General features: G+C 39.3%; 1 long non-coding RNA gene across 1 annotated transcript in view; it reads left to right on the top strand.

The window, feature by feature from the left end:
• LOC116586057 overlaps positions 1 to 16,275 on the top strand; it is a 179,769-nt gene that overhangs the window by 27,958 nt on the left and 135,536 nt on the right. The window contains exons 3-5 of the long non-coding RNA XR_004283872.1: positions 2,073 to 2,160; positions 3,500 to 3,625; positions 12,385 to 12,483. This is a non-coding gene — a long non-coding RNA (uncharacterized LOC116586057). The remainder of the gene's footprint in view (positions 1 to 2,072; positions 2,161 to 3,499; positions 3,626 to 12,384; positions 12,484 to 16,275) is intronic.

Genomic DNA, 16,275 nt, shown 5'->3' with positions numbered 1-16,275 from the left:
TGAATTTTCTTGGTGACTTTAGACATAGAAGCCTGATGGTATTTGCAGTTACTCCTCTAAATGTCTGGCTCTTATTCTCAAGAGATAAGAGCAGAAAAGAATGAACAATGTTGAAGAGTCCACATCTCTAAAGCTGTACATGGTTTTCACAATCTTAAGGCAGTTGTGCTGGTCTTCTCATACTTGGCCATCTTTTCCTCTTTTCCATGTTCCAGACGGGTAGAGCTTGGGGGAAATGGTCACTTGAAGCTCTGATGAATATCTAGTCAGTGTCTAGTAATGTGTTCCTTACATCTTCCGTGTATATCTCTGAGCATTGGGGACTCAGGCAGGCACAGGAGAGAGAAAAAAATCAGGAAAAGAACAATTATGGTATTGCATTAGAACAGTATGTAAACACATACACACACACATATACATACACACACAATAAACATTGTGGACCTGCTGTTTATCTAAAGTATATTAAAAGGTACAGTTCTATAGCTCATATTATTACTCCTTGAAACAGGAACTATGTCGGTTTTGTTCAGCATTGAATTCCTAGTACTTAGTACAGTACCTGGAATATAATATGTGCTGCTTAAGTATTTGTTGAATGAATAAGAGATATACTTACTATGTCACAGGGTCTGTGCTAAGTGCTTTATAGGAACTGGCGTGCTTAATACTATCAACAACCCCATTATTATTAATGTGCCTGCTATCTGTTCATTGCCTTTCAGGTCCTTGTGCAAGTTCACACAGCTAGCGAACGAAGACCTGGCATCTGAATCCAAATAGTATGGATTTAGGGTCTCTGCACCAAACCACTGTGAAAAACTGCTTCCTGCATGTAAATATAATGAACACCTTGTGTTTCACAAAGTTATCAATTGTGCAATACAAAGCACCTTTTTTATTCTTCAGTTGGTGGTGACATATAAGCTATTATGTATGCATTTTAGAACTCTGTAATTCCATAGCTTTCTACCCTGTATCATATTTTATACTGCTCACTATCATTCTATGATTCTTTATGCTTTCAATGGAAAGTTATTATTAAATCATTTAAAATCTTTACTTAGATATCAGTTCCCAGTCATGTTAATTTATCCACCTAAGTCATCTCTAGTTTTGTTATGCAAATATATGTTTTGTGGGGAAGATTTCTGTGCATATATTACCCAGTTACAGGTTGTGTGTAACTTTGAGTGTTTCCTCAAACTATACTTAGAATTAACCATACGACCAGGTTACCGTGGTAAAATCTTAGAAAATAGATAATATGCTAGTGTGACTTTTTGATATCTTATTATCATTGTGCACCTAGCATAATATAAAAAAAGTTAAATATTGAAAGGAATCAGAGTGAGAGGGTGGAAACTGATGAATTAGGGGTGATGATTATTGGCAGGGGGGAGATGATCCCATCATTTGTGAATAGATAATCTTGACTTTACCCTTGACCTTTCTGGAATGGTGTATTTGAAAAGATAAAAACTCCATGAGAATTTGGGCTTCCACTGTGTCCTGATTCACATTGCTCTTTATGTTTGGTTTCTCCAAAATGAAGAAAATTTAAGCTGTTAAGTCAAGATATCTCCAAAACAAATCTACACACACACACACACACACACACACACACACACACAAATCAATTCAGTCCTATAATTTGGAGTTTTGCATACCCCCTCTGGAAGTGTACCTTTTTTTTTTTTTCCCAGTCCAAACCAAAATAATTTACTGGTTTGAAGAGAAATGGTTGAGTTCTAAACTTTACCTTAGAAGACTGTGAATGAGTAAGCACTGTTCCCACCTGACAGCCAAGCCAACACAGTATCTTTTAGGATCTAACTTGGCTCTACAATTCATTATTGTTACCATCATTGTATCTCCAATATGACAGCTTTAGTTTTCTGAAAAGGGTTTAATTGGTTAAAGAAAACTCCTGTTCATTTCCAGGATCATGATGCCTGTTCTTTCTCTCAGAGGGGAAGGATGAAAGTCAAAGCAGGAGTGCTCATTTTGAGGACCCTGTGGAGTGGAGATGCCCCTTTTGACCTTTCTATTGTCTTTTCATTCTTCAACAGAGAGATTCCACAGAGAAAATATAGGGAGCGGACATGAACCAGAGCTGAGTTCCTGCACTTAGTTATGTGTGATTCAGAAACAGTTCTGGTAAGTGGAGCATCTTGTTTGTAATCTTTTTGAATATAATTTTAAAGATCGTATTTATTTTAAATAAATGCGTAGCCGCATTTATTTTTTATTGTATTTATACATGTGTCCAAACATATGTTTGTTTGTTTATTTATTTATAAATATTTTTAAATTTATTTGACAGAGAGAGAGAGAGAACGAGATAGGGAACACAAGCAGGGGGAGTGGAAGAGGGAGAAGCTGACTGAGCTTCTGGCTGAGCAGAGAGCCCGATGCAGGCCTCCATCCCAGGACCCTGGGGTCATGACCTGAGCTGAAGGCAGACACTTAATGACTGAGCCACCCAGGCGCCCCCAAACATATGTTTATATATGGGTATGAAGTGTGTGTGTTATGCATTAGTTTATGCTTCCACAAACAAAAAATGACTTTGAGGTACTGCTTCCATCGTGGGGTACCTGGTTATTTTGATTTTTTTTTTAACTGTGCCCAAAGGATATTACTTTTATCCATTTTCATGTGAGTAAACCCATGTTAGTGAAGTGAATTTTTTTTTCCATTTTGTCTTCTTTCAGTTAATTTTAACTTCATTATTAAGATGAATAGTAGTGATGTTAAAACCCCAGAGGCAAACTGGCTTGATCTGATTTCTTCTGGTAGATGGGGGGAAAAAACAAACAAACAAACAAGAAAAAAACTGTTAGCAGTTCTTCTCTTCTGTGAAATGTGCCCTGTACTTTGTGCTTACATTTTTAATGTGCCTTTCAAAACAGAATTGATTTGGTTCTTTCTTTTAAAATATAAAATAATAAATATTTTATAAGGGAAAGGATAATTTTTTTTCTTTTTTGGGGTATGAGCAACTGAAACAGTAAAAACAATCTCACCATAATAACCACTTGAAAACAAAACAATACCACTTTTAGGTAGTTTGAGTTTCCAAGAAATATCTGCATTAAGATGCAACTTGTTTGATGATGTGTCATCTCAAGGAGAAAATTTTGTCTTGGCACTTCATGAAGCCTGTCCCCTGCTTGGAATTCTGGTCTCCCAGACAAAAAGAAATGCAAATAACAGATTATGTCTCGCATTCGCTCAAAGGAAAACATATTACAGATGTGTCAAGTATCATGATTTCTGGTGGAATATCAGGCACACTTGTGAAAAAAAATGACACATTGTCATGCCTGATGTAGGTTTTTATAATGTAAACTTTCTGACGCAAAGAAGGGGGCCGTTTTTTGCCAAGCTCCCTGTAGTTATCAGGATAGCCCCCGTAGGACGTAGAAGCTGCCCTCTTCCATTCATTTATGTAAAAAATATTTATTGAGTGTCTTCTCTGTGTCTCGTTCTGTAGGAGCAAAAAGCATGAATTAAACACAGACCCTGCCCTCAAGGAACTTCAAGTCTAATAGCAGAGGTGAACCAGTGCATATCACTTATACTCATGGAAGACCAAGGGAAAAAAGAAGAAGAAAAAGAAGTTAAGTGCCACATGAAAGTAATATGAGTATGTATTGTGGGATCTCTTGGGAAGGGAACCTGACTTAAAGACTGTTTTCTCTGTGGAGGCATCAAGTACACAATGGGGTGCCTTTTGCTTGGACACTATTTTTATGTGATGTAGTTTAATCTCACCTGACGGTTTGAGAACAGAGGCATTTTCGGTTGCTGCTGCTTCATCTTTTCTGACTTGTTAGGGCAGAGGCTTCTGTGAACTAAAGGGGCCCCTCACCCACCCTTTTGGTAACAAACCTGAGCCTGCCTTGCCAGCCTAATTATTAGCAAATTGCTCTTGCTAGATCAATGGGCATGCTTTCAAGTCTAATAAGAATGAAAAAAGTGTTTCAAAGCTGAGATATTTTTAGTCCTACAGACAGATTGATTTTCTATGAGATTCCGAATTACCTTAAAAAACTTCTTTTAAATTCTAGCTAACATTTCTGGTTTGAGATTCATGATGATGAAAGAATGTTTTCTTGGATGTCCCTCCTTCTCCAGCTAGTTTCTCATTTCTCTGGGTTGGGCGTTCATTCATGATTTCTCAGTAAATGTAGCATCCCAATGGTATCAGCTTTTGCTGTATTTAAAAAAAATAGTAACTGATAATTTATCATGATTCTGTAGACTGTCTAAACGTTCTGGGCTGTGATGAATCAGCTGGGGTAGAATGGCTGCATTCTCATGTTTGGAAACAGCTAGAAAACCGGTGAGGGCTGGGATCTCTCTATGTACTTCCTCATTATTTGGAGGCCGTAGGGGTCCCAGGAGAAAGCAGGGGCTGGCCCCCCATGGACGCTCTTGAAGTTTCTGCTTCTGGCTTGTTGGCTAATGTCCTGTTAACTAAAGAAAGACATAAGACCAAGCTTAGATTTCAAGAGTTGAAGAAGGAAACTGCATTTCTTGATAGGAAAGGTGGCTGAGACACATTGCAAAAGACAATGCATATAAAAAGGTGTGAACATATTTGAGGCTTTTACTGATACATTTCTCCATATCAGTTTACCCCTGAGAGATGAACAGGTGAACTCACAAGAGGAAGCTATTTGGGCATAGACATTCTAGAGTGGATCTTAAAAAGCTCAAGTGTAGATGGACTTCCCTGAATCTCCCCTTTATTGCAAGCTTCATCCTCCTGCAAATCATTACCTCTTAGAGGTTTTGGAAACTGTGCTAAAGTAGATGTTGACAGAGGTGCTCATGGCCAAGAGGGAGGCTCTAAAATGAGAGTGGAGCTTGTTAAAGGGAATAAATGGCACTGGACAAGATGAACAGACAGAAGCTGACTTTTTTTTTTTTTTTTTTTTTTTGGTGCTATTGCCAGCGACAGGGCAGAGAGCCCAGAACAAGTCTGGATACTTAGCTTCATGGAAACAAAAGGCGGAGGGTTTTAAGCCCTGAGAGTGAGCTCGTGGAAAAGTACTGGAGATGTTAAGAAAGGAGGTGGGCCAATGGAGGTGTTGAGCGTATTTAGTTATTCCGGAACTTGCAAATGCTGTTTTTCTGGGAATAACCTTCCTGTGTTTGCTAATTGATACCCTTGAAGTTAGACTTCTGTCCTCCACAGGGACTGGGAGATAGGGGTGCTATCTTCCCCAATGTCTACATTTCAAGAATGATTCCTAGGCCCTTAAGAAAAACATTTCCTAAGTTGTGAAACTCACAGGAGGCTGAGAGATTTACATTTATTTCAAAGGGGTAGAGAAAGAATTTACAGTGACAAGCTTTCTAAAATATGCTCTTGGAGAAATGGAAGGTCAGAGGCTTGGACTCTGGAATAAACCTGTCTAAAGCACAGTCAAGCTGAGGGGGTCATGAAGACCAACTTGATCATGATGGCCAGGAGCAAAACAACCTGTTGCTTACCTCTGCATGGGTCTTCCTGGGCTAAACATCCTCCTTGCCATAATGACCATCTGAGAAAATAGGGCATTTCAGCCAATTTCACATTTTAATAACTGTTCAGATAGTTTGTAAGGAATTTTAGGAAAAATCTCTGTATGTATAATTCTTCTGTTTTCTAATGAATAGTTGATATCATCATTCATTGCCAGTGTCTCTCACCTGAGGGTCCCTCTGGGTCCCTCCTGTGGGGCTCTGACACAGTCACATATCTATAGTGGTATTATATACTGAAATCTCCATTAAGGGCTGGGTAACAGATATTCTATAGAAGAGGAAAGGAGGTCTAGAGACATTAGATGATTCACCCTAAGTCTCATAGACCAGTAAGTACAACAAAGATGGGATTTGGATCAAAGCATGTCTGACTGTAGTATCTAGGCTCTGAATACTTCTTGAACAAGCCAGTCTCAACAGTAAAGCTGGTCCTGGGTTACTTGTGGGATACCTAGCTATCTTAAATATCCGTTAACTTCCTGTTTATTTCTCATTTTTCCCTCATTATGGCATCTGTCCTTCCAAAGCAGTTAGTCAGATAGTTTGTAAGGAATTTTAGGAAAAATCTCTGTATGTATAGAGAACATGGCCCTCTCACTTATTAAAACCAATTCCTAGGTAAGGTCTTGATGTCCAGTAACCAAAGGTGTTGGATTAAGGCATCCTTTTAATTGGGAAATGAAATGTTCATAATCTATGAAGGAAAATTTAATCACCAATCAAGTGGGTTAGGGAAGCATTGTTTTTGTATGCTTTCTTTTTGTTTTTAAACTAGTAGAATGAGGATAGGAGGGAAGAGAGTGCCATGTCCAAGGTGCATGAAGACATAGGTCAGCCAGCAAGCATTGTATAAAGGTATAGCCTTAATAACCTGGGACCAGAAGTTCTATTGGAAACATTCTCATGCTCTGAGAGGTTGCATTTCTGTCAATAGAAGAATATAATCTTTTTGAACTTGCTTAAAGCGAGGAGATTTTTAAATTTTCTCTAGAGTAAAATTAATGTCTTAAGAGTACTGTTTTCTTCTTGTAGAAGTTGATATTCCCTCTCGTCTTAATGCACTTAGTAGCAGGTTCTTCTTAGAACCATCCTGAAAAATAACGAGCCACCTGAACAGAACAAACTCTAATCGACCATTCCCTCTTTCTCTGAGAAATTCTGTTTTGTGCCATTCCTGTTTGGACCATACTATGCAATTAAGGGTTTTCTAGTTCCTGTGAGTGGCCGGAGGAATGCTCATTGAACAATGGATGTAAATGTGACACTCGTGTATTTCAGAATGGTGAAACCGAGACTTAATTTGATAGAACAGGGAGGGAAACAAGGTCTTCTCCCTCTTGTGATGCCTCCGTATCTTATTTCTGAAATAAGTAACCCATAAATAATTGGCCTATATGTAGTATAATAAAATGGTTCAGTTTTATAAATGGTGATGTGTAGGAAGCGCTATAGAACTTGGGACTTTTTTCTGGTTTTTGGTTAAATCTTCAGAGGCATGACTGCCCAGGAGGTGGAGATGTTGGTTCTTCCCTAATTATCTCAATTGGAAAGTCCGTTTGGCCGATAGGAAGGTGGCCAGATAATGAATGTGGACATCACTGTTTCAGCTCGGATTCAGAAATCTGCTTTTCAGTGCCTTGTGGAAGGCAGAGGCTGGCTGACTCATTGTCACTTTAACCTCTCTGTTACCATGGGTATAATCCCAAATCAAAGACCCCAGTTGTAAGCACTGTCAATCTGGCATCTTCCAAGATTTAAAAAAAAATAATAATAACTATCCCATTTATGAAGATTCTGGTTGTAATGAGCTGCAAATCATTAGAGAGCTTTCCTTTGGGAAGCTCAGAAGACAGAGATGTAACTCAGAAGATGCTATTTTTGGAGTTCCAAATAGGTTTATCTCAGTCAGCATCTAGGTGGCAGTAACTAAATTGTGATTAGAAATGCTTCAGAGGAGGAAAAAAAAATGGCATTCACTGATCTTTGGACACTTGAGAACTCAAATTGTGTTACCTTGCAAGCTGCCGAATCCTTTCTAAATGGCCTTTGTGAGGGTATCACCAGGCAAAGGGAAATGAGGCCGGCACTCGTAAGTCATAATTTCTAGAAAATGTCTATTCACGTAATCCCATTTGGTCAGGGTACATATCTCAGACTCTCAGCACTCCATGGCAGGCAGGGCAATCAGGCGTTAACTTGTGGTCAGGAGATTTGCTTCATACCTGATTACTTCAAAATAGTGAGTTGTAGGGAGCTGGTGGTGTGTCCAGTATGAATTACTTCTCACTTCGGATGTGTGGAGGTACAGAAAATGGTATGAAATTGTGCTCTAGGAAACCTCAGGCATACTGGCTGAGACGAAGTGTGAGGCTCGAACAGCAATGTATCATTCTTGTTAAGTTTGGAGAACCTCTCCAAGTCCCAGCTTAATGGGTGATTGTTCTGTGGACCATCCTAACAACAGGAGAGGGAGTTTCACTAAAGAACCGAATAGTTAACCTGCCAGCATGTTTGTTTTACATTAGCTGCTAACACTTTTTCCCATCTTACTCAATCCATCTGAGGGAAGGAAAGAACAGTATAATTGATGGGCTCGAAATTACAATCAGGTCAGTAAACTGCCCGATTTACTGACACTGTGTGTCAAACAGGCACACGCTGGGTAAAGGAAGGTTGGGGAAAGGTGTGTGTTGACTCACTTCAAATGCTATTTGCCAGCACACAGAAACAACCATTGTAACCTGTTTTTCATTTCCCTTTATTGCGTGAAGTTTGATGTGTGTGTCTTCTGCATTAATGGACATAGATACGTAGCTGGATGCGGGCAGTTTGTAGGAGGGATTGGAGGGCAAATCTAAAGCTTGGGGTGTAATTAGGTATTTGATCTAAAGAGAAAGGAAGCTCAGGAAGGAGAAAGAGTTCAGTTAGAATTTCTGAGTTAAAGGGGAATCCAGTTCTGAGGCAGTGGCTCTTGGTAGCTGGCAACTTTTTGCTGTGGTCCATAAAATAGGAAACAAGTGAACAAGGATAGGGTTTCCCTCCAACCCCTGTCTTTCTTCCACACCTGTATCTACCCACTGATGTGTAAATACAGCGCTTCTACAGTGGTGCAGTCACACACCTCCACATCTAACTTAATATTTAACCAGAGAAATGATATTATTTTTTAAGAGTGATTTTGTAAGATATAGGCTATATGACTCTGCGTGATCCAGTTCTATCTTCTATCAAAGTAGGTCCCTTTGGGAAAGGATACACTAAGAAAATTGTGTTTTGCATTCCTATGCAGAATTTTTAGTGACAGTTAATTTTACCCATGAGGCTTATTTTGTGAATATGTTTTTGTATACAAACAATCTCTAAATGTACTGGATTCAGTGTGGCTGATATAATATGACTTTTATCTAAAAAAAAAAAATAGACTTCTGTCATGCAAAGCATTCTTTTGGGGTTGATATCTTTTAAATCATGTTTATTACTTCAAGGACTCCACATACGCTCTCTTTCAGATAACTTTTTGTTTCTCTACTGGGAGGCTTATCCATATTTACAGCCCTGTGATGGATTTTCCTACACTTCTTGAAAATAGGGGGTCTTTCTTCTTATCCTATGCCACTTCTTCATCTTTTGCCTTAAATCCATCTCCGTCCTCATTCAGGCAGGTATGATTCCATTTACTAACATTTCTCTCTCTCACCTCATTAACTTTTCTGTGCTCTTTCCCCCTCACATTTTTTTTTTAAAGATTTTATTTATTTATTTGACAGAGATCACAAGTAGGCAGAGAGTCAGGCAGAGAGAGAGAGAGAGGAAGGGAAGCAGGCTTCCTGCTGAGCAGAGAGCCTGATGCGGGGCTCGATCCCAGGACCCTGGGATGATGACCTGAGCTAAAGGCAGAGGCTTAACCCAGGGAGCCACCCAGGTGCCCCTCCCCCTCACATTTGAAGAAATTCAGGTGTCTCCCATTTTCACATTACCTGGCTTTGACACTGTGTCTCCCATCTGAAGTAGCTTCTCAACTCTTGTCTCATGGAAATGTCTCTTAGACTCTTCTTACCCTTCTCTTCTTATAATATTAACTGCATGCGATTCCATCATTTAGCATTCATTGCTCAATTTGCTGTGATTGACTTCAACCTCTCCCACATGCTAGAAACTGCTCTTGGAGATTATCAGCTGCCATCTCATTGCCAGTTCCAGTGAGCATGTTCCCTTTGCAGCTTCCAGGCTTTTCTGCTCATGCTTGCCTACTCTGCGCTTAGCATAGGTAACACCACCTTCTTCTAGTCAGCCTCCCTGTCTGTGGCCATTGATCCTCACTGTTCAGGTGTTGGCAAACCCCAGGCTTCTGACTTCTTTTTTTTTTTTTTTTAAAGATTTTATTTGTTTATTTGACAGACAGAGATCACAAGTAGACAGAGAGGCAGGCAGAGAGAGAGAGAGGGAAGCAGGGCCCCCGCTGAGCAGAAAGCCCCATGTGGGACTCGATCCCAGGACCCTGGGATCATGACCTGAGCCGAAGGCAGCGGCTTAACCCATTGAGTCACCCAGGCGCCCCAGGCTTCTGACTTCTGCCCACTGTCCTATTTCATACAGTGTCTTTTATGTTTCCAGCCTTTCCCTTATTGCCTCCCAGTCCTTATCATTAGGTTATACTTATCTTCAGTTTTCTCCGGGTAAGCTTGTTGGATATTTGGGACATTCAGATGTTCCAGACACTCCTCAAACTCCTTAAGTTCCAAAATAAACATCAGTTCCCCCCACTAGAATTTGGACTTATTCTTCTACTGGTATTTTTTTTTTTTAAGAAATTCTTAAGTACCAGCATTTATAAAGAATAATTTAATCATGGATACTGTATGTGAGTGGCAGTAAGATACAGTGTAGGACCAGGTTCAGGGGCAGGACAGTATTATCCCTTCTTTCAGCTTTATGCAAGGGTCTGGATTGGGTTTTCTGTTACACTGAGACAGGCACTACAAAATCCTAACTCTGAATAGGCGTCGCAACCCTAGCCTTTAATTAAGGAATATCTTATCCAGTCTCTCCTGTGTCTTAGCCTTCTCTTACTCCCTTCCCGAAATCTTACCTCAAACTTCATGAACAAAAGTCTGTCTCCTGGAGATTTTTTTTTTTTTAATTAAAATATAGTTACCCAGGATTTCAATGTATTTTAAGTATATATGTATGGAGTGGGGTATAGAGAGTGATTCTTTTTTACAATTTTTCATTAATATTTAATTTTCAAAAATGTGATACCTGTACACGGCTCAGGATCCAGACGGCCTGCATTACCCTTTCACCTGCTTTGTCTGCAGTTGCCAATTTCCATGGACGTGTCAGCAGGCGCTCCATGAATCACTGAGTTCTGGACAAACCTCCTTGTACCCACTATGTAGTCCTTTCCTACATTCTCACAGTAATCAGAACTAATTTTCAATTAGGAATCAGAGTAGTTAATAACTGGCATGAAGTAGCCTGTAAGCATGAAGAGCAAAAAATGATTAGCAGCAGCCATAACTTTGAAATCATAGTAAGTAATCCATTAAATTTAGTTGTTAAAATCAACTTTATTGAAGAATCATTTATATCCAACAAAATGAGCCACTTTTAGTATTGAGCTCTAGGAGTTTTGAACTCACTCAATCACCATGCTAATCAAAATAAGGGTCATATTTACCACACCCCAAATTTCCCTCATGCTCTGTATCATTTTGCCAGAGCTGTTGTAAAAAGAACTTCAAACTGGGTGGCTTAAGCAAATTTGTTGTCTCACAGATCTGGAGGATGGACATCTGAGATAAGGTTTGGGAGAGTTGGTTCCTTGTGAGGGCTCTGAGGAAGACTCTGACCCATGTTCCTCTCTTAGTTTCTTTTGGCTTGCTGGCAGTCATTGGCATCCCTTGGCTTGGAATTGTGTCACCTAATCTCTGCTGTCTTCACAAGGCATTCTCCATGTGGGCCTGTCTCTCTGTCCCAGTTTCCATGTTTTATAAGGACACAAGGTCATATTGGATTAGAGCCTCCCCTAAGGGTCTCATCTCAACTTCACTACATTTGTAAAGATCCTATTTTCAAATAGGGTCACATTCTGAGGCACTGGGGGAGTTAAGACGTAAACATATCTTCTACTCTCACCTCCCTTTTCTAGGAGCATTCCCCAATACACCACGTGAAAAAGGATCCCTGTTCAATCTCTTCTTTAAGGAACCTGTGTCTTGGGTGGATTATGTGGCCCCGCAAGTTCAGTGGTGCTACAGGGGCACGGGGATGCTCTGCACAGTGTCTGGAAAGCCCCCACAAGAGAGTCACAGTGCTGACCTCTAAGGTTCTGGGGAAAGTGCTGTGTTCTGGAGAAGAATATGACTTACTGCTTGAAAGCAGCTTGTGGTGTGCTACTGTGCCCTAGAAGAGATTAAAAGTCTGACGAAGGAACCTTATATGAATATGCCACCAGAGGCACCCATCATGATCAGGGTGTTAACAGATCTTCTAAGGTGATGATGCCAGGCAGGTACATCAGGAATCCTTTTATGATAGAAACGTTCACACAGTTGCAGGAGGCACAAGTAAATCACACGAACAGGTGGTTCACATTCCTGTCACTGCTCTCAAAAAATTTATGGTTTCTGTGAAGTTTCCTTCAACAACCAGCAGAGCTCAATATGTTACTGCTGGGAAGGAGTGAGTCACCACTACATGACAGCTTTCTCAGATGTGGTCATGAAAGACAGTTAGGAAGGGACATTTACCCATGGGTAGAACTGCAAGCATGCACTTGAATGTTTGTACTGTATGAGTGAGGAATAGATCTAAGGTATGATCAATTATTTGGTTTTTTAGGGATGTTGAAAGAACAAGATTACAAGACCAGCAATGATGAATTTTAAGGAAGAGACACATGGATCCACCGATGATAATGGGCACAGAAATTGAGAATAGGTAGGTCTCACATCCCACCAACATCTACCTCAGAGAGTCACTGTATATCTGCGGTGTAGGATGACTCATTTTGCAGATGTTAGCCAGTCTTTCTACTTACTTAATGGGTCTGTGAACAGAGTAGTGATCATGGTGGGTGGACATAGAGGCTGGCTATCACTAATGCTGAGGATGTCTGGCTGCCCTTCTGCTAGCCCAAATTGACTGAGACCAACTCCTTGACTTGATATCATCCCTTAGAGAGACCAGATAACCATTTAGGGGAAGGCTGATTATACCAGATCCGTTTCAACCCTGGAATTGGTAACCATTATCCAATAACTTAGCTATGGATTTGGTTTCATAACTTGGTAGTGACTCTGCCAACACTATCCTTTAAGGGCTTTTAATGCCTGGGAAACTTTCTCATAAAGAAGGTATGACTCTGGGTGCAGGACCACCCATGTGATCCACTGCTACTGCCTTATCCACATCATGTGGGAAAACTTGCCTTGTAGGATGATAGAAGGGCTTATTAAAAGCTCAGTTAAGGTACAAGCTAGAGTATCATTCTCCACAAGGTACAGGATCTGTTCACAAGGTTGGAGTTTATACATTGAACTAATGATCAGTGTTTCAAATGTTATGTACTCAATAGCTAAGCCACCTGGATTCGGGAACTGTGTGGAAGTAGGACTGGCTCTCTCATCATCTCTTCCAGGGATCCCCTTGTGAAATCGTGTTTATCATCTATGCAGTCTTAGAATGTGCTAGATTAAAAGTCCTCATCCTCAGGACTGGTGAAATGATGCTTTCACCAAGGGATATAGTAACACATCCATTGAGCTTGAAGCTGTGACTTCCACTTGGATATTTTGGGCTCCTTGTGCTACTGAACCAGCAAATAAAGGAATTACCATTCTAGTTGGGTAAATTCAAATTATGCTTAGTTTTTATTCTTGTATCCCAGTGTAGCTCTAGGGTTATTATCGTGCTAATAGGACAGAAAGGAGTAGATCTAAATTTCAGGGAACTCACCGTCTTTTAATACCTTTACACTCAGTGCTAATCAGATATTGAAAATGGTGGCAACATCAGCCCAACAAGTATAAAGCACCTGAGGATGTGATGCGTCAGGGTGGGAAGGTCTAGATCACCCTTCGGGCATGTATATTAGACAAACTTAAGCAATGTTTAAGGGTAAGGCAATCCAGAATGAGTAATGAGATAGACAGTTGTGTAGAAACTCTTATTTGGTGCTCTGGTTTTTGGCAAAGACTCTTAGGCATTGGTGAAACCTATAGAGGGACAGGCTCATGGAATTCACTTTCTCTTAATTCTTATCCTTCTCGCACCCACATTCTTCTTTGGTTAATTTTTGTGAACTTTTCTTTTAGGTTTTATGCTAGTCTGCAGTCATTGCCAGTTCCTTATTTCAGGGTTGGCATATTATTTGGAAAGCACTCTGAATCTTTGTAAATTTTTTTAACTTATGAAATATATAAATATATAGGAAAGTATGGGGAATAATATTGCAGGCATCCAATAAATAAAATAAATAAAATGTTATAGGTATAATTGAAACTATTTCTTAATGCTTTGCAGAACCACTCCTCTCCCGCTTCAGAGAAGGCCACCACACTAAAGCTGGTGTAGATATATTTCCGTGTGCATGTATTCATAAATATAACATAGTTACATATTTGACAATTAAATAAATTATATCCCATGCTATATAGTTTTCTGTGTAATTTATTTTTTATTAGACATGTTTTTGAGATTTACTTTCGTCGATTAGGCTTGAGTTTTTTTTTTAAAGTCCAGGAGTTGGCTTTGTTTCATTTTGTGTTGTTTTTTTCACTATTATTTTAATTATTCCTGTTCTGAGACCATCAACTCTTTGTATAACTCTGGAATGTTCCATTCTCGTTAGCAGAGCTTTAGTAATTCTGGAGCATAAGAGACACACTCTTTCCTGGTCAACATATGCATAATAGAATAAATGACTACCACTGAAGAGTGACTTGTGTTCTCTCCATTGCAGTACTGTGGTACTGGTTTCAGGAAAACTCTCCTGGATTTCAGTTTTGCAAGGGAATGAATTCCAGGTTGAGACCCAGAAAATTTAACAGATGTTATTGACTCTGTTACCCATTTGCTTACCAATAATTATTGAGAATAAATTAGTTCTCACTTTTGTTATTTTTTCCAACAAAATGCCATTCTTATTGCTAGAAAATATATTGTGTTTGGAAGCAATAAAAAAAAAAAGAACAAAGGATGAATAAGGCTTCAGTGGGTAACTGGGAAATAACTCTAAAATTCTCACAGAGAGCTACCACAGTAACTGAAAAGGATCAATAAACCCACAAGTAACATCAAACAACAGCACCTCTGTTAAACATAACAGCTATACCATGGAGCTAACTGTGCTAAATCCTTTCTTTCCTCTTAAAAAAATGTGTTAAAACAGAGTTTTAGGAGTCTAACAAAGTCTTTATAAACACAACTACTCTCCAGAAATTTAGGATCCACGTTCATTTTTGAAGTTTTTATTTTTCCTCCCTAACTTAGTACCAAGAGTCTCCTCTGTACCTAGTGTCATGATTGTTAGTAGCCTTCCAAGGAACGGCCTATACTGGGGACCTCATAGCAAGTGGTGGCTGGTAATATTAGCTCTAGTTTATAGTCCATGCCCTTCTAATAGAAATGGTTGGGCATTATCAAATACACTCAGCTCTATCACGTCCCATCTCAGTGAATAATATAACCAGGAGGAATTTGGATGTAAAACAAAACAAAACAAAACAAAAAAACAAAAAAGGTAGTATAAGAGCAACTAGCAGAGTTTTATACTGCTAGTTTATTTTGGTTTGATGACAAGAAAAACATTCTGGACTTTGAAAGAATTGGACTCTGGGTGTTGGAACATTGTCAATTCCTTATAAAAACTGTATTCACTTTCTACTTTAAGTTTAAGAGGGGTCAGATATCCTGCATTTTTTTTTTTTTTTTTTTTTTAGTTCATAGATCTCCAGATTAAGAGCTGCTGCATCCAAAGCTTTGCATTTGGACACGGTGTAAATCATGAAATCCTTTCCATATTGGCTCCTTTCACTTAGTAATATGCAACTATGCTTCTTCCGTGTCTTTTCATGGCTTGATAGCTCTTTTTTTTTTTAACACTGAATAATATTCCATGGTCTGGGTGCAACATAGTTTATTTATTCATCCACCTACTGATGGACACCTTAGGTGCTTCCACATTGAGGCAGTTATGAAGAAAGCTGCTATAAACATCTGTGTGCAGGTTTTTGTGTAGACATAAATTTTCATTTCCTTTGGATAAGTACTAAGGAGTGCAATTGCTGGATCTATATTTAGTTTTGTTAGAAATCATCAAACTCCCTTCCAAAGTGACTGTACCATTCCCATCAACAATGAATGAGAGTTCCTGTTGCTCTACATCCTCACCAGCATTTGGTGTTGTCAGTGTTCTGGATTTTGGCTATTTTAATAGGTATGTAGTTGTAGCTCATTGTTGTTTTAATTTGCATTTCCCTGAAGACATTTGATGTGTAGAACATCTTTTCATGTGCATACTTTCCATCTGTATATCTTTTTTCAACTATATTTTTATTTTGAAAGGAATCCTCATATTTATAAACTGCTGACCTAGGCATATTTAAAAGTACTGATATAGGCAGTACTACTAGATATTAGAGTTAGACAGCACCCATGTTTCAGTTACTTACTGGCTCAGAAAGGTGCTAGTGTTAGAGGGATGAGACCACTAATGGGTCTGGGAGACAG

This window comes from Mustela erminea, chromosome 3, assembly GCF_009829155.1.
Source record: "Mustela erminea isolate mMusErm1 chromosome 3, mMusErm1.Pri, whole genome shotgun sequence".
Taxonomy (NCBI): Eukaryota; Metazoa; Chordata; class Mammalia; order Carnivora; family Mustelidae; genus Mustela; species Mustela erminea.
The sequence above is the reverse complement of the archived record's forward strand: the minus strand, read 5'-3'. Positions and strand labels throughout refer to the sequence as shown.